Source organism: Coregonus lavaretus (assembly GCF_964263955.1).
Source record: "Coregonus lavaretus genome assembly, chromosome: 19".
NCBI lineage: Eukaryota > Metazoa > Chordata > Actinopteri > Salmoniformes > Salmonidae > Coregonus > Coregonus lavaretus.
Window position 1 is genome coordinate 32,201,005 of NC_140006.1, and position 25,690 is coordinate 32,226,694.

General features: G+C 43.4%; 1 protein-coding gene and 1 pseudogene across 2 annotated transcripts in view; one reads left to right on the top strand and one right to left on the bottom strand.

The window, feature by feature from the left end:
• LOC311146713 (protein FAM227A-like) overlaps positions 1–13,507 on the top strand; it is a 36,236-nt gene extending 22,729 nt beyond the window's left edge. Inside the window, exon 15 of the mRNA XM_084183266.1 lies at positions 13,316–13,507. The gene's annotated coding sequence lies outside the window, so the exon portion shown is untranslated. The remainder of the gene's footprint in view (positions 1–13,315) is intronic.
• The window catches only part of LOC311146699 (glypican-1-like), a 138,472-nt pseudogene continuing 115,246 nt past the window's right edge, over positions 2,465–25,690 (bottom strand). The window contains exons 6-10 of the transcript in view: positions 24,828–24,958; positions 15,687–15,812; positions 15,136–15,266; positions 14,758–14,933; positions 2,465–3,165 (exon numbers count right to left, since the gene is read on the bottom strand). The product of the transcript in view is annotated as a glypican-1-like (transcript). The remainder of the gene's footprint in view (positions 3,166–14,757; positions 14,934–15,135; positions 15,267–15,686; positions 15,813–24,827; positions 24,959–25,690) is intronic.

A 25,690-nucleotide genomic window follows, 5' to 3' on the forward strand; every position in this document is an offset into this window, starting at 1 on the left:
GGTCTAACACTGAGAGCCTTGACAATTATTTGAACTAAGTTGAAGTACATCCTTCCTCCCTGGCTATAAGCTTTTCATCAGCAAAGGCCTTCCACAACATTCCCATAATATCCCAATCATGTTGCAGTATGATGAAGCCCTGTGTCATTGCCATAATGCCATGTTGTCATGTAAAAGCATTGGAGAACAATTTGCAGGTCTTCATAACAGATGAATAGTATTACATGAAAAATAGCCTGGGAGGAAGAGAGAGAGGGAGTGGGAAGAGAGGCACTGCGTGAGAAGAAGTGAGAGAAAGAAGGTGGGAGGTGAGAAGAAAGAGAATGAGATGAGAAAAGGGAGAGGAGAGGAGAGAAAAAGCTATTTGAGTGATCATCACAGAATTCCAATCCCTAAGTCAACCAGTCCAAACAGAGAAATGGTCGGTCAGAGACACGTACACAGTCTGCTTTACAACAAGTGGTTCTAGTGCAGTATGTAAAACCCACTCCACTGTAGCTGGCTGGCTCTGTCCAAAAGTATTCATCATAGGTACCATAAAATGTCTGTCATTAGCAAGAAAGTAACACATTATTATTATTATGTCGACCAAGGTCCATTATCTGAAGACAGAACAGAGTAGGCTGGTGGGAGGAGCTATAGGAGGACGGGCTCATTGTACTGGCTGGAATGGAATAATTGTAACAGCATCAAACATATGGAAACCACGTTTGACTCCGTTCCATTAATACCAGTCCAGCCATTACAATGAGCCCGTCCTCCTAAAGCTCCTCCCACCAGCCTCCACTGAGACAGAACAAACGGCAGTACACACCCACACAGCCCATATACTACCATATACTGCCAATATACTGCCATATACAGCCATACACAGTTAATATAGTGTCAATACTGAGGACTACTGTGGTCACACTAACACTGTAATGTGCTTTATGTTTCCAACAAATTCCCATCTGGTCCTATAGAGCCACCAAAGCCTAGAGAAACAGATCTGCTCTGGGGAAGATGGAAGGAAGGGAGGAGGGATGGAAGAACAGAGGGATAGAGGGATAGAGGGATGGAAGAACAGAAGGATAGAGGGATGGAAGAACAGAGGGATGGAAGAACAGAGGGATAGAGGGATGGAAGAACAGAGGGATAGAGGGATGGAAGAACAGAGGGATGGAAGAACAGAGGGATAGAGGGATGGAAGAACAGAAGGATAGAGGGATGGAAGAACAGAAGGATAGAGGGATGGAAGAACAGAAGGATAGAGGGATGGAAGAACAGAAGGATAGAGGGATGGAAGAACAGAAGGATAGAGGGATGGAAGAACAGAAGGATAGAGGGATGGAAGAACAGAAGGATAGAGGGATGGAAGAACAGAAGGATAGAGGGATGGAAGAACAGAGGGATAGAGGGATGGAAGAACAGAAGGATAGAGGGATGGAAGAACAGAGGGATGGAAGAACAGAGGGATAGAGGGATGGAAGAACAGAAGGATAGAGGGATGGAAGAACAGAAGGATAGAGGGATGGAAGAACAGAAGGATAGAGGGATGGAAGAACAGAAGGATAGAGGGATGGAAGAACAGAAGGATAGAGGGATGGAAGAACAGAAGGATAGAGGGATGGAAGAACAGAAGGATAGAGGGATGGAAGAACAGAAGGATAGAGGGATGGAAGAACAGAAGGATAGAGGGATGGAAGAACAGAAGGATAGAGGGATGGAAGAACAGAAGGATAGAGGGATGGAAGAACAGAAGGATAGAGGGATGGAAGAACAGAAGGATAGAGGGATGGAAGAACAGAGGGATAGAGGGATAGAGGGATGGAAGAACAGAGGGATAGAGGGATGGAAGAACAGAAGGATAGAGGGATGGAAGAACAGAGGGATAGAGGGATAGAGGGATGGAAGAACAGAGGGATAGAGGGATGGAAGAACAGAAGGATAGAGGGATGGAAGAACAGAAGGATAGAGGGATGGAAGAACAGAGGGATAGAGGGATGGAAGAACAGAAGGATAGAGGGATGGAAGAACAGAGGGATAGAGGGATAGAGGGATGGAAGAACAGAGGGATAGAGGGATGGAAGAACAGAAGGATAGAGGGATGGAAGAACAGAAGGATAGAGGGATGGAAGAACAGAAGGATAGAGGGATGGAAGAACAGAAGGATAGAGGGATGGAAGAACAGAAGGATAGAGGGATGGAAGGATCATGTCTGTGTGAATATGATCACTACTGTTACAGCTTTACATTATCAAGCAGAAGAAAAAACTGCTTATGTGAAGCGTTTTAATTTTCTCACTGTTGCCATGTGATGTGTGGGTTTAATGCTAAGAGGTTTTCAGGGCCTTACCGAAACCCCCGGGGCCAGATTATCCTCCTTAAAACTCATCAATAGTTTATTTCATTTGAATTTGGGATAGAAGTACTTTTTCTATAAATATTGGGGAGCCCAAAGACGCTCCGGGGGGTATTATTTCCTCTGTTTTTAATAAATAAATAATCTCCTCAGACATAAAGGCTGTTTACATGAGTGGGAAAACAAACGTTTGGCTCAGCGCGACTGAAAAGTCCCACCTACACAGCGTCAACCAACACTAACATCCTGTATATCTCTATAGTCTATAGATTGACTCTGAACATGTCTTAGGTACATATATCTCAGAGAACCCAAACACCAGAAAACAAAACTAAATAAACATTTGAAAAGACCAGCTCTAGTGGTGCCGTATACCATAAAATAAAAGACAAGAACAGAACCAAAAAATCTATGAATAATATAATACTCATTACTCTATTTTTGTTCTTATCCGAGACCAAAAGGAAGTCCATTCGTTTTTGTTTTCGTTATTTTTGTTTTGTTTTTGGCAAAGTAAGTAAGTAACCCCCCGACGTCTTCTCTTCTCTTCCCACCCCTCGTCCTGCCCCCCATGTCCCAAACTCAGTCCCGATTGGTGGAATACCCGGTCAATTATCGCCGGAGCAGCAACATGACAAATGAGAGCAGGTAGAGGGCGATGGATGGGAGGTTGTGGTTAGCTGATGCTTTCACAACCTTCTTGTTCTCCGGAGGGTAGGCATACACTTTGGGTCTGTCTGTGCTGGGGGCCATGAGGCGCGGGCCCCGGGGACAGTTTTCATCTGTGCACATCCCACTTCCTGAACCACTGACATCATCACCTGGGGACAGAGACAGAGAAGAAAAACAAATACATTTTTAGAGATAGAATCAGATCTGTATGGTATAGCAACAAAACGTTTCTCAGGCTTTTATGCCAGTGATACTGAAGTGGAAGAGAATCAGTAAGAATGTTAATCTCACAGGGCAATTCCACCACTTTTCAATCTCCACCGCCATACCAGTGTCTACATATGTGAAAACATGTACTTGGTGATTTTAACTTCAACTGGGCTAATAAATCAAATACAAAAAAGCTAGTCACTAGTCAATATGACTTTGCCCAGATGATTAATGGATCAACTAGAATCACACTTTCTTCAAAAACTCAAATTGATCTTATTTTCAGCAACAATCCAGAAAGGATTACAAAATCATTCAACTTTATTACAGGAATATCAGATCATAATCTGACTCTGATTACCAGGAAGCTAACCAAAAAGAGATTAAGACAAAAAGCAGGTCTCCTACAGCATACCGTTTGAGACTTTGTCCTCAAAACTGCTCTGAAAACAGGTGTAAGTACTGACATGAGGATTTTTTTCAGGATCTGTTTTAAGGATAAAGTTGTCAACAAGCTTAGAAAGGCCAAAGCCAACTTTTTTATTGGTCTTATCAACCAAGCTAGAGGAAATACTAAACGTCTATGGGAAAATCTCAACACATTATCCAAAAAAGGTGTAAAAGCAAAGCAGGAAAATACAAGGAATTTTAACTCAACATTTAACAATTTCTTTAAACAGAACCTGACAGTAACATTTGGCCATAGAAATAAAGTGATCACTTCACCTGACTATACCTCTCCTGTTTTTAACATAGCTGAAGTGCCTGAGCAGGAGATAATGAAAATCCTAACTAATCTTAAAAACTCCAAGGCACAGACGTTTAGTATGGAAATGACTCTGCCCTCCTTAAGAAAAACTCCATCACCCTGTGCTCTCCAGTGACTCATCTGGTAAATCTATCAATTAAACAAGCAGTGTTCCCTGACGACTGGAAATCTGCTGTCATAACACCAATCTTCTAGGCTGGAGATCCAACTGATGTGGCCAATTATAGGCCCATCAGCATTCTCCCAAAATAGCTGACTGGTTGGACCACTTATGTCTAATATTGAACATAACAAAAACTGTCTGCATGTATTTCTCCATCAGAAACAGACCCATCAGCCTGAGGTAACATAAAGGGACAGAGGATTGAGGTGGTGTCACATTTTAAATACTTAGGAATAATTATTGAATCTAACATTTACTTCAAAAAACAAAGAAAACAAGTATATGGAACAGCAAAACGCAACCTGGTAAATTTCAAATGTCAACAGATGCTGCTAAACTGTACATGCACTCAATGATTCTGTCCCGTCTCTCGTACTGTGTCACAACCTGGTCACAAGCTAGTATCACAGCTATGAAACTACTCCAAAAGCTTTATATTCTCTAATTCCTTATCCCCTTATAATTCTTAACTACAAACAGCGTTTGAATCAGGCATTTGATGGGTTAAGGTTAGGGTTCAAGTTTCTAGTAAGGCTCAGTTTTAGATTTTGGTTAGTTGTTTTGCAGGTCAGCAGTGTCCTTATAGTCTCTCCCAGGTTCAAGCCCCAGTGCCAGTGTTCACACAATGAGATTTACATAATGCAGCACAATAAAATAAAACATTATAATAATAATCTGACCTCAATTATTACAAATGGCATAACAATTTAGGCCAAGGTTTTTAGCCCGCAACTCCAGCTCAATCCTATAAAAATAGCACTGAAATAGCGATGTCTATTTAAATCATGTGAGCTAACTCTTCACTGCTGATAGGCTTGTTAAATATTCTCTCTCTCTCTAGGTCTACTTTATCATGTAAAAAAGCACAAGAAAGGATTTCGACACCCACCATCTCAGTTTGTTCTGAAATTGTTTCTGTTAGAAATTGATCAAATTAGCCTTCCTACAACATTTATTTTGTTGAAATATACTTTAATCTCTGAGAAATTAACGTAACTCCTTGCACCCAAATTGGCCATTTTAAATTTTATAAGATTAATGTAATATTGAATAAATATAGTACCTAACATCCGATTTGGACCAAACTCTTTTCTAAGCCACCATTAGACACCCCACACCCCACACCAATCTCACCCCAACAATTAGTATATAATATCAATTCTCTGTTTGACAAGTAGTATGGAGCTGTGGCTCAAGAGTATTGTTTCTTCATCCTATGTAATATATTTTTAGTGAATTTGGTGATGATTTCTTCCCCCCCTGTTCAGAGAAATTTGTAATTTAAGTTGTTGGGTTTATGTCCCATCCCACATCCTGATAGTACCAGGTTCTGACCACTAGATGGTGCTGTTCCTGCTATTAGGTTATTGTTTGTTTTTTAAGAATCACCCCCCCCACATCATTAAAGGGATAGTTTACCCAAATTACAAAATTACATATACAGCTGCGGAAATAATTAAGAGACCACTGCAAAATTATCAGTTTCTCTGGTTTTACTATTTATAGGTATGTGTTTGGGTAAAAATAACATTTTTGTTTTATTCTATAAACTACTGACAACATTTCTCCCAAATTCCAAATAAAAATATTGTCATTTAGAGCATTTAGTTGCAGAAAATGACAACTGGTCAAAATAACTAAAAAGATGCAGTGTTGTCAGACCTCGAATAATGCAAAGAAAATAAGTTCATGTTCATTTTTAAGCAACACAATAATAATGTTGTAACTTAGGAAGAGTTCAGAAATCAATATTTGGTGGAATAACCCTGATTTTCAATCACAGCTTTCATGCGTCTTGGCATGCTCTCCACCAGTCTTTCACATTGATGTTGGGTGACTTTATGCCACTCCTGGCGCAAAAATTCAAGCAGCTCGGCTTTGTTTGATGGCTTGTGACCATCCATCTTCCTCTTGATCACATTCCAGAAGTTTTTAATGGGGTTCAGGTCTGGAGATTGGGCTGGCCATGACAGGGTCTTGATCTGGTGGTCCTCCATCCACACCTTGATTGACCTGGCTGTGTGGCATGGCACATTGTCCTGCTGGAAAAACCAATCCTCAGAGTTGGGGAACAATGTCAGAGCAAAAGGAAGCAAGTTTTCTTCCAGGACAACCTTGTACGTGGCTTGATTCATGCGTCCTACACAAAGACACATCTGCCCGATTCCAGCCTTGCTAAAGCACCCCCAGATTATCACCGATCCTCCACCAAATTCACAGTGGATGCGAGACACTGTGGCTTGTAGGCCTCTCCAGGTCTCCGTCTAACCATTAGACGACCAGGTGTTGGGCAAAGCTGAAAATTGGACTCATCAGAGAAGATTACGTTACTCCAGTCCTCTACGGTCCAATCCTTATGGTCTTTTGCAAACCTCAGCCTGGCTCTTCTTTGCTTCTCATTGATGTAGGGCTTTTTTCTAGCTTTGCACGACTTCAGCCCTGCCCCAAGGAGCCTGTTTTGTACTCGCCGTGCACTTCACCCCAGCTGCCGTTTGCCATTATTTTTGTAGGTCACTTGATGTCATCCTTCGGTTGTTGAGTGACATTCGAATGAGTTGGCGGTCATCCCGGTCAGTAGAGTCGTTTTCGCCCTCTGCTGGTCTGTAGCTTTGTTGTCCCCAATGTCTGCTGCTTGACCTTGTTCTTATGAACCGCCGTCTTTGAAATGTTAAGGATGGAAGCAACCTGACGCTCACTGTATCCCTCTGCCAGTAAAGCCAGAATTGAACCCCTCTTTTCCTCACTCAAAACGTTCCTTTTCAACTCTTTTGGCATGGTCAATAGTTCGTTTTTGATAAATATTACTTTTGAGGTACTATTAGCACAGTTTTTGCCATCCAGCTGGTCCTATTGCAAGAGGATAGTGATGACCACAGCAGTGGTTTTTATACTTTTCCTAATTAAATAAGATTTGGTTCATGTGATCACCTAATCAGTACCTAATTCAGTAGAATGAGGTGTGCCTGTGTTGGAATTCAACAGACACTGGAATGGAATGGCTGTCATACATGTAGAGATGCTGATTTAAGAAAGATGTGCAGTGGTCTCTTAATTTTTTCCACAGCTGTAGATTGTAAGCTGTCTATGGACCAGAGGGGTATCCTAAGAACCAGATTTGAGGAGTTAGCGAGGTAACTTTGGTCAACTCTGAGTTTAACTTGGGATAACCGATCACACAAAAATGCCTCACCTTTTAGCCAGCTAAATTTCTATGGCAACGAATCCTTCAGAACTAACCTGCTCTGGGGCAGGCTAACTCACGGCTAACTCCACTTATCCTGAATGAAATGACTGAGCCATGAGTTGACGACCAATGAAATCAGATTCCCTCCCTCTTGCAAAGATTGCGTCATCATCCCCTTCATTTGAGGAAGACGACTGATTTAAATATTGTATTAATCAAATGTTGTTGTGTGCAAAAAAAATGTAATGATGGAACATATCACATTATACATTTATTAATGACAGAATGCATTTTAAACTCCATGCACAGTAAAAGATTTGTATAACTTAATACAATTATTGCATTGATAAGCACACCAAAGTCGGCTTTAATGATAAGTAATACAATAAAGATGGCACTTTTAAAAGCCTATTTCACACCATAGCCCCCTGAATTTGCAACTTGTAAGATAACTTTTCTTTAATTTTGATTTCGGCACAAATGAAAATGTGGCACTGAATCGCCCATGGGTTGATATTTCAGCATTTCCTCAATGAAGAGTTTGGCATTCAACTAGCCATGTGCAACATGCACATGCAGTTACAAGCCTGCTAGAGTTAGCGGCAGGCGGACGAGCAATATCCACCGTTGAAGCCACCGATGAAGCCTGAGCTGGAATGTGTTATGTGGGCAGCTTGTCTCTCCCTTTTCTGTTTCCCTTCCTCCTTGTTTTGTCCCCTCTTTGTCTGTTGTATCTGTATGTGTGTTTGTCCCCATTATGTGGGTGTGTCTGGAGTGGATCGGGGGGCGTGCTCAGGATCTGCCTCTCCTGTGCAGCTGCGGGTTGTTTCCAGTGATTCCTGCCTACGCAGCTGCATCCTATTCTCTCATCAACCTGCACTACTAATTCCTGGGCATGGCTCTCCACAGGCGCCAGATCGTTGTTCTTACTAGAGCGGTAACTTGGCTCACCAGTAAAGTTATATTGTCTTTGTCTTCAGCCTGGCTTTTTACTCTCCTTAACCTGTCGTTTGTTTTGTCTTCAGTTCAGACATGCCTGCCTTCCTGCCTGCCTGCCTGCCTGCCTGCCTCAGCCTCTCCTTCCTCCGGAGCCGACTAGCCCACTCTGTTCCTTTTCTTCAGTTGTTTTTTGGACTAAGACAAATTGAACTTTTATTAAAATAATTTTTGTTTCTTCCACTCCCTTAGTCGTGTTTTGTTTCTCTGAGTGCTGGGTTTAACCATAGCGTAACAGAACGATCTGGCCATGGACCCAACAGAGAAACAGCACAGGGCAAACGAAGACAGCTTCCAACAAGCTATCCAGGCTCAAGGAACGTTGCTAGGACAGCATGACCAATTGATTCGGACTCTTTTGGAAGATAATCATCAACTGCTGAACCAGGTGACTCAGTTAACTACACAAGTCTCTAAATTGTCTGTTATCAGTTCTCCATCTCTCTCTGACCCCCAGTTTGATGCACCCCAAGTTGTTTCCTCTGACATTATGCAGGCTTCGTTCCATCGGGAACCCTCGGTCACGTCGCCTGAACCGTTCAATGGAGAATTGGACAAGTGCCGGGGATTTTTGCTTCAGTGTGACTTGATTTTTCGGCAGAGACCACTGTCGTTTTCTACTGATTCCTCTAAGGTACATTATGTTCTGGGGCTGTTAAGAGGGAGAGCTCTGGTTTGGGCTGAGGCTGTGTGCTCAAATCAAACTTTGACTGGATTGACTTTTGCTGATTTTTCTGCTGAATTGAAGACCGTTTTTGACCATCCTGACCATGTGGGTAATTCCTCCAAGATACTTTTTTATTTGAGGCAGGGTTCTAACAGTGTGGCTGAGTACTCTATTGAGTTCTGGACGTTGGCAGCGGACTCCAAGTGGAACAATGTGGCACTTCAAGGAGCATTTCTAAACGGTTTGAATGAAGCCATTAAGGATGAACTGGCTGCTCGTGATGAGCCACATGATTTACATTCTCTCGTTTCCCTGTCCATTAAGCTAGACAACCGGTTGCGGGAGAGGCGTCGGGAGAGAGGCGGTCGGCCACATCTAGGAGGACGAGTTCCCCAGCCTTCAACCACTCGAGTCTCGCCTCCCCGGAGCCGGCAGCTTCTTGTTCCTGATCCCATCCCGAGCACAGAGGAGGAACCTATGCAAGTGGGTCGAGCTCGACTACCTCCAGCAGAGCGGCAACGGCGCCTCCAGGCGGGTGAGTGCCTGTACTGTGGAGACGCCACACACATTCTGGCTACATGCCCTAAGCGACCAAAAGACAAGGCTCGCTCGTAACGGTGGGTCTACTTGCGAGCCCAGAGTTAGATCCTGAACCCATCATTCCCCGATTACAAGTACCTGTAACCTTACGTTTCCAGAGTCATTCCCTGCCACTCTCAGCTCTCATAGACTCAGGTGCAGAAGACAACTTTATTAGCCACCAGTTCGTTACACAAGCTCGTATCCCCATGGAGCCACTACCTACCCCCATTCGGGTCACAGCCCTTGATGGGCGCCTCCTCGCGGAGATAACTCATCAAACCACCCCCGTTTCCCTAGTGATTTCTGGCAATCATTGTGAAAGCATTCAGTTAAGAGTTATGTCTGGCTCAGCTACCTCCCTAATCCTTGGCTTCCCCTGGTTGGCTCTTCACAACCCACAAATTGATTGGACACGTCACACCATTCTCAGTTGGAGCACTAACTGCCATTCAGAGTGCCTTAGGTCAGCGGTTCCCCCCACTAAGTGTAACCCAACTCATCCCTCAGCTCCTCTCGATCTGTCATCTGTCCCCAAAGAATACCATGACTTAGCGGAGGTTTTCAGTAAGGACAAGGCTCTGTCTCTACCACCACATAGGCCTTATGATTGCCCTATTGAACCGCTTCCTGGTGCTCCCTTGCCCTCTAGTCGCTTATACAATCTGTCCCGACCGGAAAGAGAGGCAATGGAGCAGTATATTGGTGATTCTCTGGCCTCGGGCATAATCCGTCCCTCGTCGTCTCCTTTGGGTGCAGGTTTATTTTTTGTGGAAAAGAAAGACAAGTCGTTACGCCCCTGTATCGATTTCAGGGGTTTAAACAACATAACTGTTAAAAACAAATATCCCCTTCCACTCATCAACTCTGCTTTTGAACCTCTGCATGGCGCCACAGTTTTCTCCAAGCTCGACCTCAGGAACGCTTATCACCTTGTCCGAATCCGAAAGGGAGATGAGTGGAAAACCGCTTTCAACACTCCACTGGGACATTTTGAGTATTTGGTCATGCCCTTTGGGCTCTCAAACGCCCCTGCTGTTTTCCAAGCCATGGTGAACGATGTTCTCAGGGATTTTTTGAACCGTTTTGTCTTTGTATACCTGGATGATATTCTTGTTTTTTCCAAGTCACCCGAGGAGCATGAGTCACACGTCCGTCAAGTCCTTCAACGGCTCTTGGAGAACAAGCTGTACGTCAAAGCAGAAAAGTGTGAGTTCCACAAACAGTCTACATCGTTCCTTGGTTTCATCATTGAGAGCGGGCAGGTGAAGGCGGACCCCGAGAAGATCCGGGCAGTGACGGAATGGCCCACACCCACCACCCGTAAGCAACGTCAGCGATTTTTGGGCTTTGCTAACTTCTACCGTAGATTCATTAAGGGTTTTAGTAAAGTGGTGGCACCCCTTACTAGACTCACATCCCCAAAAGTCCCTTTTCTGTGGTCCCCTGAGGCGGAGCAGGCGGTAGGGGTTTTGAAGGAACTGTTTTCCACCTCCCCCGTGTTGATACACCCCAATACCTCTCTGCAGTTTGTTGTGGAGGTGGACGCGTCGGACTCAGGTGTGGGAGCAGTCCTCTCCCAGCGCTCCCCCACTGACCAAAAGCTTCACCCCTGTGCTTTTTTCTCCAAGAAATTGTCACCCACAGAACGGAATTACGACGTTGGAAACCGGGAACTACTGGCGGTCAAGCTAGCACTGGAAGAATGGCGGCACTGGCTGGATGGAGCTGAACTGCCGTTTGTGGTCTGGACAGACCACAAAAACTTGGCTTACATCCAAGCCACTAAGAGACTCAACTCACGCCAAGCCAGATGGGCCCTGTTTTTTAGTAGGTTTAACTTTATTCTTACATACAGACCGGGGTCAAGAAATGTTAAACCAGATGCTTTGTCCCGCCAGTTTGCTGACCCTTCGGAGACCAGCGAGCCTGAGGCAGTCCTGCCTTCCTCATGCGTCGTGGCGGCAGTACAGTGGGAGATCGAGTCTCTTGTGAAGACTGCACTTGCCACGGACCCGGGACCGGGTGATGGACCTCCCAACCTACTCTTTGTTCCCGAGACGGTCCGGTCTCAGGTGTTGCAGTGGATTCACACCTCCCGTTTTGCTGGTCACCCTGGGATGAGACTCACGTTGACGCTGCTTAGGAGACATTTTTGGTGGCCTTCAATGGAAACTGACGTTCGGGCTTTTGTGGCAGCCTGTTCAACCTGTGCTCGGGGCAAAGCCTCCCATCAGTCCCCTTCGGGGCTGCTGCTACCCCTCCCAGTTCCCAGCCGTCCCTGGTCCCACATAGCCATGGATTTTGTCACCGGCCTACCCAAGTCTGAAGGTAATGATACTATACTTACCATTGTGGACAGATTCTCTAAATCTGTTCACTATATAGCATTACCAAAATTACCGTCTGCCAGTGAGACAGCGGACCTCCTAGTCCAACATGTATTCCTTCCCCATGGAATACCTGTGGACATCGTATCTGATAGAGGCCCACAGTTTACTTCCCGTGTTTGGAAGGTTTTCTGTTCTGCTTTGGGTGCTTCCGTTAGTCTGTCCTCAGGGTTTCATCCCCAGACCAACGGTCAAACAGAAAGAGCCAATCAAAACCTCGAAGCAACCCTTCGTTGTGTGGCTACTCAACATCCATCATCCTGGGCCAAACATCTGCCTTGGATAGAGTACGCCCACAACTCCCTCACCACCTCTGCCACCGGCCTTTCACCCTTCGAAGTTACCATGGGTTATCAACCCCCTCTGTTTCCTGCTCAGGAGAAGGAATTGGCTGTTCCTTCGGTTCAGGAGAACCTCCGCCGCTGCCAGAGAGTGTGGAGCGACGCTCGGGAAGCGTTGCTTCGGACCACCGACAGGAACAAGACGACAGCGGATAGGAGCAGGACTCCCGCACCTGTGTTTCATCCTGGTCAAGAGGTTTGGCTGTCATCTAAGAACGTACCTCTTCGTACCAAATCACGCAAGCTGTCTCCTGGGTCCGTTTGTGGTGGAGTCCATCATTAACCCCGCTGCGGTTCGTTTGAAGTTGCCTTCAGCCATGAAGATACACCCTACTTTCCACGTCTCCCAACTGAAACCTGTGTCCTCCAGCCTTTTGTGTCCGCCGGCAGATCCACCTCCACCTGTTCGCCTCATTGACGACCATCCGGCCTACACCGTCAGTAGGCTCCTGGACTCTCGGAGGCGGGGTAGGGGTCTCCAATACCTAGTCGATTGGGAAGGTTATGGACCAGAGGAGAGGTCTTGGGTCCCTAAGCGTTTTGTGTTGGATCCTCAGCTGATCACGGACTTCCATCACGACAACCCTGACAGGCCTGGTGGGTCGCCAGGTGGCGACCATTGAGGGGGGGGTACTGTTATGTGGGCAGCTTGTCTCTCCCTTTTCTGTTTCCCTTCCTCCTTGTTTTGTCCCCTCTTTGTCTGTTGTATCTGTATGTGTGTTTGTCCCCATTATGTGGGTGTGTCTGGAGTGGATCGGGGGGCGTGCTCAGGATCTGCCTCTCCTGTGCAGCTGCGGGTTGTTTCCAGTGATTCCTGCCTACGCAGCTGCATCTTATTCTCTCATCAACCTGCACTACTAATTCCTGGGCATGGCTCTCCACAGGCGCCAGATCGTTGTTCTTACTAGAGCGGTAACTTGGCTCACCAGTAAAGTTATATTGTCTTTGTCTTCAGCCTGGCTTTTTACTCTCCTTAACCTGTCGTTTGTTTTGTCTTCAGTTCAGACATACCTCCCAACCTGCCTGCCTGCCTTCCTGCCTGCCTGCCTCAGCCTCTCCTTCCTCCGGAGCCGACTAGCCCACTCTGTTCCTTTTCTTCAGTTGTTTTTTGGACTAAGACAAATTGAACTTTTATTAAAATAATTTTTGTTTCTTCCACTCCCTTAGTCGTGTTTTGTTTCTCTGAGTGCTGGGTTTAACCATAGCGTAACAGAATGTGAAGCTAACTGAAGCTGGTTAGCTTTAGAAAACCCTGAGTAGATCTAGCTTGCCCCCCCTGGTATGACAGCAACCCATGCTTTGGTTTTGTTTACCAAGCCATTGTTTCAAATGCTAACTTTTTAGCATTTGTGTCACATATTCAATGCAAGTCAATGATACCTATATTAGCATTTTCATGCTTCATGTCCAAATCATCCTAAAGTATCTAAAAATGTATTGTGTAACTCAATGATGTTACTTATAGATGATTTGGATATGAAGCACAAAAATTCAAATTTTTCTAATTTCATTAACATGCATTGGATTTGTGCCACAAATGCTAAAACTTTAGCATTTGAAACAGTGGTCAGGTAAACAAAACTAAAGCATGGGTTGCTGTCATACTTGGTCCACAAACTGCTTTCAGGGTAAGACAACCAATATGTAATTGTGTAATTTGGGTGAACTATCCCTTTAACAATGGGGGGGGGGGATTCTTAAAAAAAAAACTAACCTAATAACAGGAACAGCACCATCTAGTGGTCAGAACCTGGTACTATAAGGATGTAGGATGCGACATAAATCCAACAACTTCAATGACAAATATCTCTGAACAGGGGAAAAAAACATCACCAAATTCACTAAGAATACATTACATAGGATGAAGAAACAATACTCTGAGCCGCAGCTCCATACTACTTGTCAAACATATAGAACTGATGATACTGATCGTTGTTGGGGTGGGATTGGTGTGGGGGGACCGTGTATGGCTTTTGACCTTTTCTTTGGATTACTCATGTTTTACTGATTGTTAGAAAATGTTTGGTCCAAATCGGATGTTAGGTACAATAATTATTGCATTTTATATTAATCCTATAAATCAATTAGCTTAATCTAATTATATTCAATAAAATACTGCTTCTGGAATTCTTATCTTATCTATTTCTACTACATAAACGATTTCAGAACAATCTGAGATGGTGGGTGTCATGGTTTGCTGAAATGACATGGAACAATAATGGAGACAATCAAAACAACATATAAAATATTTCCATTAGTCATATAATGTCAACATATGACACAATCTCTTTCATAGTGTTTTGACCATGAGGGAGACCTCTCTGTAGTCCACACAGCTTTTGCCCTCAGGAGTAAGATTAGGTAAGGTCCATATTTCAATATTCCCTCTATGGTTGGAGTCAGTATTCGCATAGGATGAGCTGATCCTAGATCTATACTCACTGGTGTCCTGAAAGTCCACATCGTTGCCATTGAAAGCGTTCTTGAGGCGGTTGGTCATGATTTTGAGCTGCATGATCTGTTGGCGTATAGTCATGTCTGGCTTGGTGATGTCGATCTCTACCTCAGGGTTGTTGATCTGACTAGCCAGGCCGTCACCCATTACCTCTGGAAGGTACCTGGGAGACAAGGAGAGAGGATCACTGGGGGGTACTCAAATACACACACACTCACACATGCATGATGCAGGCACAAAGAGGCACACACGCAAATATGCATGCATGCGAGCACGTACACAGACACAGATGCAGACATTACACACTCATACACACACACACATAGCATGCATGCACACACACAGACGTGGTTTAGGGGTCCTACCTGGCACGGGCCATGCCGTTCCAGCACTTGTCTGCTTGGGTCCTAGTGGCCACCCTGTCACTGCAGAGGGTGCTGGGTAACGAGACCCAGTAGGGCTGCATGTCCCTCAGCCTACTCGACACATCAGACACCTGGGGGCGTTTTGTAATGGAAAAGGAAAATTAGCATTTCTTATTGGACAAGTTCATATAGTCCCTCCCTGTTTCAGTCCCCTTTCTTTCATTTGGTGCCTAATGAATACAGCCTGTGTACTGGAAACTACTATCAAAAGCTATTCAACATCAAGTTTGTTTCAAGCATTCACACTTTCTGCAAATTGCTTCTGTATGAGCAACAAACAAACAACAACAGTGTGTTTATTTTTGGGAGACAATGATGGTTGTTTCCATTTCCTCACATTTCATATTCATCTGACTCATTGCATTCTTGACTGTAGCATTACTATTTTTGCATTCTTCACAGAGTAAGAGTAAACACGACTAAACAGAATCCGTATCGTATATCAAGTTAGAGAGAGAGAGAGAGGGAGAGATGATGACAGTAACACTGACCAGTTTCTCCAGCCTAGCCCCAGAGGTTGGGCTGGTCTCCACTATAACCTTCCCCCTCCTCTTCACCTCCTCCAACCCAGTGCTGCTGGTTCCTCCCTCCCTCGGATTCCCACATGCCTGGAACACCTGAGAATAGAGAGAATGGGAAAGAGAGAGGGGGAGTTAGAGGGAGGAGGTGAGAAAATGATTAAGTTGAGAGGCATTTATTTAGGGACAAAAACTACAACTCTTGAGATAATCTGTAAAATAATAGTTTAATTTTGGTATTTTATTAGGATCACCATTAGCAGCTACTCTCCATGGGGTTTAAGTGAGTCTTGTGAGTCTTGAGGTGTTCAAACGAAATCTCTTGCCCCAATCGGATCAACAACTACAACAAACCATATCAAACTTTATTCGTCACATGCTTCGTAAACAACAGGTGTAGACTAACAGTGACATGCTTACTTACGGGGCCTTCCCAACAATGCAGAGAGAAAGAAAATAGAGAAATAATAGAAAAGTAATAACACATAATGACATCAATGCAAATGTATTCGAACATCTAATCAAACACTTAATGAGAGCTCATATTGCGCAACATTTCTATAGGCTATGCAATTGCGGGAGAAAACAGAGGGATGGCCACTAATAAAAAGACGAGTATCCGATCACCTTTCTATAGGCTAGGCCTACTATATTTATTTCTCAACTTTCCTAATAGTAAGCACATTGCTTCTCTTTACAACAACAGTACAGCCTACCTGGCTGGCATGAACATGAACCACGGGAAAAGCGTCCTCCATTCGCTATTTAAGTGCATAGATTACATGTATTTCTTCCCCCTGCCCCTGTTTCGAGACGGGTGCATGATAATGGTCCATTCTAAATCAAAACAAATTTCACACATATATTATTTAGTACTGTATATGTAAAGACAAGATTAAATCAAAAATAGTCTGATTGGTGACAATATTAGCCTATCACTTCTGAATGATATATTATCACTTGTGAATGATGCCCAACTTGTGTGCAGTTAGGCAAGAAACACATGCCTTTTTCTGCAACTTTTTCAAATCATAGTCGCACACCTCATGTAGCCTAGCCCATAGGCCTATATGTTTTGATAAGGTTTGTATCGCAACTAAAGTGGCCAAATTACTTCTTAAAATTAAGCACATTAATCCGCTTTACAACGGGTGTCGAGCCTACTTGACATACATACGCAGCACATGAGTTTCAAGTTTGGGGAAGATAATTTTCACCATAAAAATGCACCTTTATAATAAAACCATCACATGCATAATTGCATTTGCGGTCACTTTTGATAATGATGTTTTCCCGCGAATGTAACATTCGCGCTTATAGCCTACTGCCATGTTCGCATTGCTGCGCTTATACAGTGGCTTGCGAAAGTATTCACCCCCCTTGGCATTTTTCCTATTTTGTTGCCTTAAAACCTGGAATTAAATTGATTTTGGGGGGGTTTGTATCATTTGATTTACACAACATGCCTACAACTTTGAAGATGCAAAATATGTTTTATTGTGAAACAAACAAGAAACAAGACAAAAAAAACAGAAAACTTGAGCGTGCATAACTATTCACCCCCCCAAAAGTCAATACTTTGTAGAGCCACCTTTTGCAGCAATTACAGCTGCAAGTCTCTTGGGGTATGTCTCTATAAGCTTGGCACATCTAGCCACTGGGATTTTTGCCCATTCTTCAAGGCAAAACTGCTCCAGTTCCTTCAAGTTGGATGGGTTCTGCTGGTGTACAGCAATCTTTAAGTCATACCACAGATTCTCAATTGGATTGAGGTCTGGGCTTTGACTAGGCCATTCCAAGACATTTAAATGTTTCCCCTTAAACCACTCGAGTGTTGCTTTAGCTGTATTCTTTGGGTCATTGTCCTGCTGGAAGGTGAATGTCCGTCCCAGTCTCAAATATCTGGAAGACTGAAACAGGTTTCCCTTAAGAATTTCCCTGTATTTAGCGCCATCCATCATTCCTTCAATTCTGACCAGTCCCTGCCGATTAAAAACATCCCCACAGCATGATGCTGCCACCACCATGCTTCACTTTGGGGATGGTGTTCTCGGGTGATGAGAGGTGTTGGGTTTGCGCCAGACATAGCGTTTTCCTTGATGGCCAGAAAGCTCAATTTTAGTCTCATCTGACCAGAGTACCTTCTTCCATATGTTTGGGGAGTCTCCCACATGCCTTTTGGCGAACACCAAACGTGTTTGCCTATTTTTTTCTTTAAGCAATGGCTTTTTTCTGGCCACTCTTCCGTAAAGCCCAGCTTTGTGGAGTGTACGGCTTAAAGTGGTCCTATGGACAGATACTCCAATCTCCGCTGTGGAGCTTTGCAGCTCCTTCAGGGTTATCTTTGGTCTCTTTGTTGCCTCTGATTAATGCCCTCCTTGCCTGGTCCGTGAGTTCTGGTGGGCGGCCCTCTCTTGGCAGGTTTGTTGTGGTGCCATATTCTTTCCATTTTTTAATAATGGATTTAATGGTGCTCTGTGGGATGTTCAAAGTTTCAGATATTTTTTTAAAACCCAACCCTGATCTGTACTTCTCCACAACTTTGTCCCTGACCTGTTTGGAGAGCTCCTTGGTCTTCATGGTGTCGCTTGCTTGGTGGTGCCCCTTCCTCCACATGTGTGCCTTTCAGAACAGGTGTATATATACTGAGATCATGTGACAGATCATGTGACACTTAGATTGCACACATGTGGACTTTATTTAACTAATTATGTGACTTCTGAAGGTAATTGGTTGCACCAGATCTTATTTAGGGGCTTCATAGCAAAGGGGGTGAATACATATGCACGCACCACTTTTTCCGTTATTTATCTTGTTGAATTTTTTGATTTTTTTTTCATTTCACTTCACCAATTTGGACTATTTTGTGTATGTCCATTACATGATATCCAAATAAAAAGCAATTTAAATTACAGGTTGTAATGCAACAAAATAGGTAAAACGCCAAGGGGGATGAATACTTTTGTGAAGAAATAGCCTAATAATTTAGCAACATTTTAAGGTAAACATTCTGATCTGTTGTGTCAGCCTCATAGCTTAAACATGTTTATTTGATGCTAGTGGTTGTATTAATTTGTGATCTATCCCATCCCACAACTGTCACAGACAATGTTTGGAATATTTATTTCTCACACAGAATAGAATAGGTAAACTTTTGTACTATGGGGGATAGTAGATTGACATAGGCTAGTGCTTTTGCTGTTTGTTAGGCCTACTCATCTTGTTGGCTGATGAAAAGTAAATGTGGACCGTTCTTCCAATATCTTCAATATGCGCCTTGGAATTGGATAAGGACGCACGCAGTTGCGGCCACGGATGTGTCTGTCTTCACATGTAGCCTGTGAGAAAGACCTGATCACGTGACGGAGAGCCATTTGAATGAGAGGTGCTTTGGAACATGAAGCCGGGAGAAGGGAATTATTTTATTATATTCAGCCCAAGGGCACAAAGGCCACTGGCCGCAAAAGGCATGGATTTTTTTAGGGGCATTACGGCCACACAAAGGGGATGCCGCCGGGAAATTCGAGGCATATGCTTGTCAAATTGTGACTGAGAGACTGATGAAGTGTGTACAGCCTGCGCAAAAAACAAAGCAGAGCTTATGCTTTTCATGCTACTTTTTTCAAATCATCATTGGAGTCGCATCATGCCTTAGAATGTATTAAAATCTAATCATATAGCCCAACATTTGTATCACAACTAAAGTTACATAAATACGTCTAAATTAAGCATATAGGAGTACCTGTTTCTTTGTTAACCGCTCAACACAGAATAGCCTCATGTGCGCACTCCCTCAAATCATTTGGAGGAACTTTAAGCTCTCGACCCGTTCCACTACTGCCCCGTCGATGTGAATGGGGCGTGCTCAGCCCTCCGTTTCCTGAAGTCCACGACCAGCTCCTTTGGCTTCCTGACATTGAGAGAGAGATTGTTGTCCTGGCACCACACTGCCAGGTCTCTGACCTCCTCCCTATAGGCTGTCTCATCGTCATCGGTGATCAGGCCTACCACCGTTGTGTCGTCAGTAAACTTATTGATGGTGTTGGAGTCGTGTGGGGCCACTCAGTCATGGTTGAACTGGGAGTACAGGAGGGGACTAAGCACGCACCCCTGAGGGGCCCCTGTGTTGAGCATGGCGGATGTGTTGTTGCCTAACCTCACCACCTGGAGGCGGCCCGCCAGGAAGTCCAGGATCCAGTTGCAGAGAGAGGTGTTCAGTCCCAGGGTCCTTAGCTTAGTAATGAGCTTGGAGGGCACTATGGTGTTGAATGCTGAGCTGTAGTCAATGAACAGCATTCTCACATAGGTGTTCCTCATGTCCAGGTGGGAGAGGGCAGTGTGGAGTGCAATAGAGATTGCGTGATCTGTTGGGGAGGTATGCGAATTGCAGTGGGTCTGGGATGATGGTGTTGATGTAAGCAATGACCAGCCTTTCAAAGCATTTCATGGCTACAGATGTGAGTGCTACCGGGTGATTCATTTGGACAGGTTAACTTGGTGTTCTTGGGCACAGGGACTATGGTGGTCTGTTTGAAACATGTAGGTATTACAGACTGGGTCAGGAAGAGGTTGAAAATGTCAGTGAAGAGTAGGTGTCCTGGTAATCCGTCTGGCCCTGCGGCCTTGTGAATGTTAACCTGTTTAAAGGTCTTACTCACATCGGCTATGGAGAGTGTGAGGCCACAGTCGTCCGGAACAGCTGGTGCTCTCATGCATGGTTTGGTGTTGCTTGCTTCGAAGCGAGTGTAGAAGGCATTTAGCTCGCGACTGGGTTTCCCTTTGTAATCCACGATAGTTTGCAAGCCCTGTCACATCCGAAAACTAGTTGCTGAAAATGCAACCTTGCATTGTAATGAAACTTTGCCCATAAACTCCTACTTTCCTGTACTGTAAATTGATAATCTACTACAGTATATAATCCTTATTGACAGGGTTGAAATAGAATAACCTCAACATCCATCCTTAATAGAAAACTCTAAACCCAGTACTTACTGTATGTATTGGTAAAGCTATAAGACACATGCTCCATTTGGAGGAGTTTGGTGAGCCACCTTATACATGACAAAACAATACGGCATTGTGTGTGCTCTCCTTGACATGTCACATGACACACAACACTTAGTTTACATTAATTACAACGCCAGAGGACTCAGATATTACATATAGTAGGTCACATATAGTAATTTAATATTCTAGGATAATTTCAATGCCAAGAACACACACGTCCCATGCTCCTTCAGGCATACCATTTACCTAGATTTAATGTATGAGACAAAGAAACTACCATCTTGTTTAATCTGTTTTGGATAGCTCTGAGGTTTTCTACCTATCTTCCTCCCCTACATGAATAACTTTTCTATAAAACAAGTAAACACACACAAACACACCTGCTACACACACACCTGTGCCCTGTTGTACCAACCTGAGGTAGAAGGTGCCCCTACCCACAGATCTAGAACACATTTGTCCTACTCCCAATCCTAACTGTTAACATTAAACTGTAACTGTGAAAACTAATGAAACCAGAAGCTGCATTAGCAGTAGTTGCATGTTGAAACAGTTTAAGACTAAAACTGACTTCCTAAACCTGGTAGGACTTTACATCATAGAAGACTGTCAATAATGGATCAAGTGAAGCTGATCTTAGGTCAGTTTCCCTTTATTGTTAAACTTAGGATATCGGACCAAAGTATTCTGATCCTAGATCAGTACCTAAGGGGCAAAGTGTGGCTAGTGTTGTGAAGTCTGGTTTGCCAGGTCATGGCAGAGCTCCAGGCCAGCTTTGGCCTCGACACCAGTGCAGCACAGAGAAGCCTTTGTTCCCCAACACTATTTGCATACTTTTCCACCTTCACTAAACAAAAAATAAAGATTTCATGGCTCCTTATGCTTTTTAACGGGCACATAAAAGTGGTGCTCGTACACCATTAAAATAAAAAGGTAATGGTGAGCCTTGAGGCTGTGTTATCAGTCCCTCTTCAGCGGCCTCATTTATAACTGTTGTGTACTTTTCACACTATATAGCTGTGCGCACAATTTCTGAAAAGACTGCGCACGTACAAAAATAAAAATATAGAGATTTATAGACTTGGCGCACGCATGTTTCCCGTTATATAAATCAGACCTGTCCTGAAACTGCGCACGTGAACGAGCATTAAAACTCTGCCTGAAAAACACCCATCATTCACCTTTTATGGTGACAATAACGCCCTTATTTGCTTTATACTTTGGAAGTATTGGAATTAGGCCAAGGCAGTCTCTTAAGGAAATAGCAATGGCGAACTTGATTAAATGTCTCTGGAGGCTTTGGCAGAATGTTTAAAACTTTTAGAGTGACATTTTCTGTATTTGAAAGTTTGTTAAAGAAAACAATAATTGCAAATTGTCGTGGACCTGTAAACAGATCGTTCGAATTCAATAATATTTTGCATTGATTTATTCCTGATCCTAAAAATTCTGCACTGCCATTGAATTCTGAAACAATGTAAAGTATGTCTACATTATTTTATTTTTTTATCAGTAGGCCTATACAGTGGTAGCAGTCAAATCAAAATATAAACTGTCTGTTCATCTGTTAAATTCTACTGTAGATTGTTCTGTATTATAAACCGCGCTCCCTTTCGGATGCATAGAGCAAAAATAATAGGCCAACTTAAATGAGAGATGCACATGGTAATTTGTTGTGGGCTAAAGCTTCTTCGGGAATATGAACTCGTCATGGCCATAAAGGTGGTGAGGAATTTATTCTGCAATGGTTATGAAAATATGTATTATGTACAGTGGGGAAAAAAAGTATTTAGTCAGCCACCAATTGTGCAAGTTCTCCCACTTAAAAAGATGAGAGAGGCCTCTAAGAAAAAAAAATCCAGAAAATCACATTGTAGGATTTTTTATGAATTTATTTGGAAATTATGGTGGAAAATAAGTATTTGGTCACCTACAAACAAGCAAGATTTCTGGCTCTCACAGACCTGTAACTTCTTCTTTAAGAGGCTCCTCTGTCCTCCACTCGTTACCTGTATTAATGGCACCTGTTTGAACTTGTTATCAGTATAAAAGACACCTGTCCACAACCTCAAACAGTCACACTCCAAACTCCACTATGGCCAAGACCAAAGAGCTGTCAAAGGACACCAGAAACAAAATTGTAGACCTGCACCAGGCTGGGAAGACTGAATCTGCAATAGGTAAGCAGCTTGGTTTGAAGAAATCAACTGTGGGAACAATTATTAGGAAATGGAAGACATACAAGACCACTGATAATCTCCCTCGATCTGGGGCTCCACGCAAGATCTCACCCCGTGGGGTCAAAATGATCACAAGAACGGTGAGCAGTTCCAGACGTGTCCCCCTGCTTAAGCCAGTACATGTCCAGGCCCGTCTGAAGTTTGCTAGAGTTCATTTGGATGATCCAGAAGAGGATTGGGAGAATGTCATATGGTCAGATGAAACCAAAATAGAACTTTTTGGTAAAAACTCAACTCGTCGTGTTTGGAGGACAAAGAATGCTGAGTTGCATCCAAAGAACACCATACCTACTGTGAAGCATGGGGGTGGAAACATCATGCTTTGGGGCTGTTTTTCTGCAAAGGGACCAGGACGACTGATCCGTGTAAAGGAAAGAATGAATGGGGCCATGTATCGTGAGATTTTGAGTGAAAACCTCCTTCCATCAGCAAGGGCATTGAAGATGAAACGTGGCTGGGTCTTTCAGCATGACAATGATCCCAAACACACCGCCCGGGCAACGAAGGAGTGGCTTCGGAAGAAGCATTTCAAGGTCCTGGAGTGGCCTAGCCAGTCTCCAGATCTCAACCCCATAGAAAATCTTTGGAGGGAGTTGAAAGTCCGTGTTGCCCAGCGACAGCCCCAAAACATCACTGCTCTAGAGGAGATCTGCATGGAGGAATGGGCCAAAATACCAGCAACAGTGTGTGAAAACCTTGTGAAGACTTACAGAAAACGTTTGACCTGTGTCATTGCCAACAAAGGGTATATAACAAAGTATTGAGAAACTTTTGTTATTGACCAAATACTTATTTTCCACCATGATTTGCAAATAAATTCATAAAAAATCCTACAATGTGATTTTATGGATTTTTTTCCCTCATTTTGTCTGTCATAGTTGACGTGTACCTATGATGAAAATTACAGGCCTCTCTCATCTTTTTAAGTGGGAGAACTTGCACAATTGGTGGCTGACTAAATACAATTTTCCCCCACTGTATTATGTTTATATTTACTTGAGACATTTGAAATTACAGTAGGCTATTCAGACGTACATTATCCAAAAAAAAAACGTAAATAAAAAAGTTGAACCGTCTGTTCTACCATAGAGCAAAATACTTGAATACAGTATAGTTGATCTATTTACTACTGTCAAGTGGGTCCAGTTAAATAAGAGATGGGATGTTGTAGACCTATAAGCTACTTCGCTAGTATGAAACCATCACAGTCAGAAAAGATTAGGAATTTATTCTGCAATTCTCATGGAAATCAAATACGAAATAGATGCCTATTTGTAACTATTTTAGAATGCAAAGATGCAAAAAAAATTGTTTATCTTCGCTCTTCTCACTAACGGCAAATGATTGCATCTTGTTATTATATTTACCTGCTTTTGTTTGTTTTGAATAAGCGTGTCATCATATCCCCCATTTGCACAAAATACTAGGCTACTTGCCTGCTTGCAAAGCAATACTTCAACCACTAGAAACTGTGCGTACGCATGGCCTAAAGTTTGCGGGAAGCTAAGCACATTCCCACGTCAAGTTCCGTTTTTATAAATGCCAACTTTTGCGTGAAAACTGGCGCACGTACATTTTGGGGTATACATTGTATGTACGCACAATTTATAAATGAGGCCCCTGGTCTGTGGAACATTATTACATTAAATCAGTACAGGGATCAACATCAGGTTATGAATATGTGTTATGAGCCCTGATCAACACTATCAGTGATCGGTAATAATATTTGAATGTGTGAACTGGCGCTAGCATATCTGTATGTGCATGTGTGAGTGTGTGTGTGTGGCAAGTGTGTTTGCGTGCATGCGTGCGTGGGTAAGTACATCAGTATGTGTGCGTGCGTGCATGTGCTGACTGCTGTTCTGACCTTGTTGTTAAACGTGTCTATGTTGTCCATCATGGTGGTGATAGCCTCTGACATGTGTGTGGGTAGAGAGCGGAACACCACATCCACACTGGACGCACCCTCAAACCTGTTAGCCACCTGCAGCATGGCATCTACAGAGAGAGCGAGAGGGAGGGGATACAATATTTTAAATGGGAATACATGCTTATACAGTGCCTTCAAAAAGTATTCATACCCTTGACTTATCCCACATTTTGTTGTGTTACAGCCTGAATTCAAAATGGATTCAATGTATTATTTTTTCTCACCCATCTACCTACAATATCCCATAATGACAAAGTGAAAACATGTTTTTAGAGTGTTTTTGCAAATGTATTGAAAATGAACATACTGTAATTATTACATAAGTATTCACACCCCTGACATGTTAGAATCACCTTTGGCAGCGATTACAGCTGCGAGTCTTTCTGGGTAAGTCTCGAAGAACTTTGCACAACTGGATTGTACAATATTTGCACATTATTCTTCAAGCTCTGTCAAGTTGGTTGTTGATCATTACTAGACAGCCATTTTCAAGTCTTGCCATAGCTTTTCAAGCCAATTTAAGTCAAAACTGTAACTAGGCCACTCAGGAACATTCAATGTTGTCTTGGTAGCCAACTCCAGTGTATATTTGGTCTTGTGTTTTAGGGTATTCTCCTGCTGAAAGGTGAATTTGTCTCCCAGTGTCTGTTGGAAAGTAGACTGAACCAGGTTTTCCTGTGCTTAGCTCTATCCTAAAAAACTCCATAGTCCTTGCCGATGACAAGCATACCCATAAAATGATGCAGCCAGCACCATGCTTGAAAATATGAAGAGTGGTTCTCAGTGATGTGTTGTGTTGG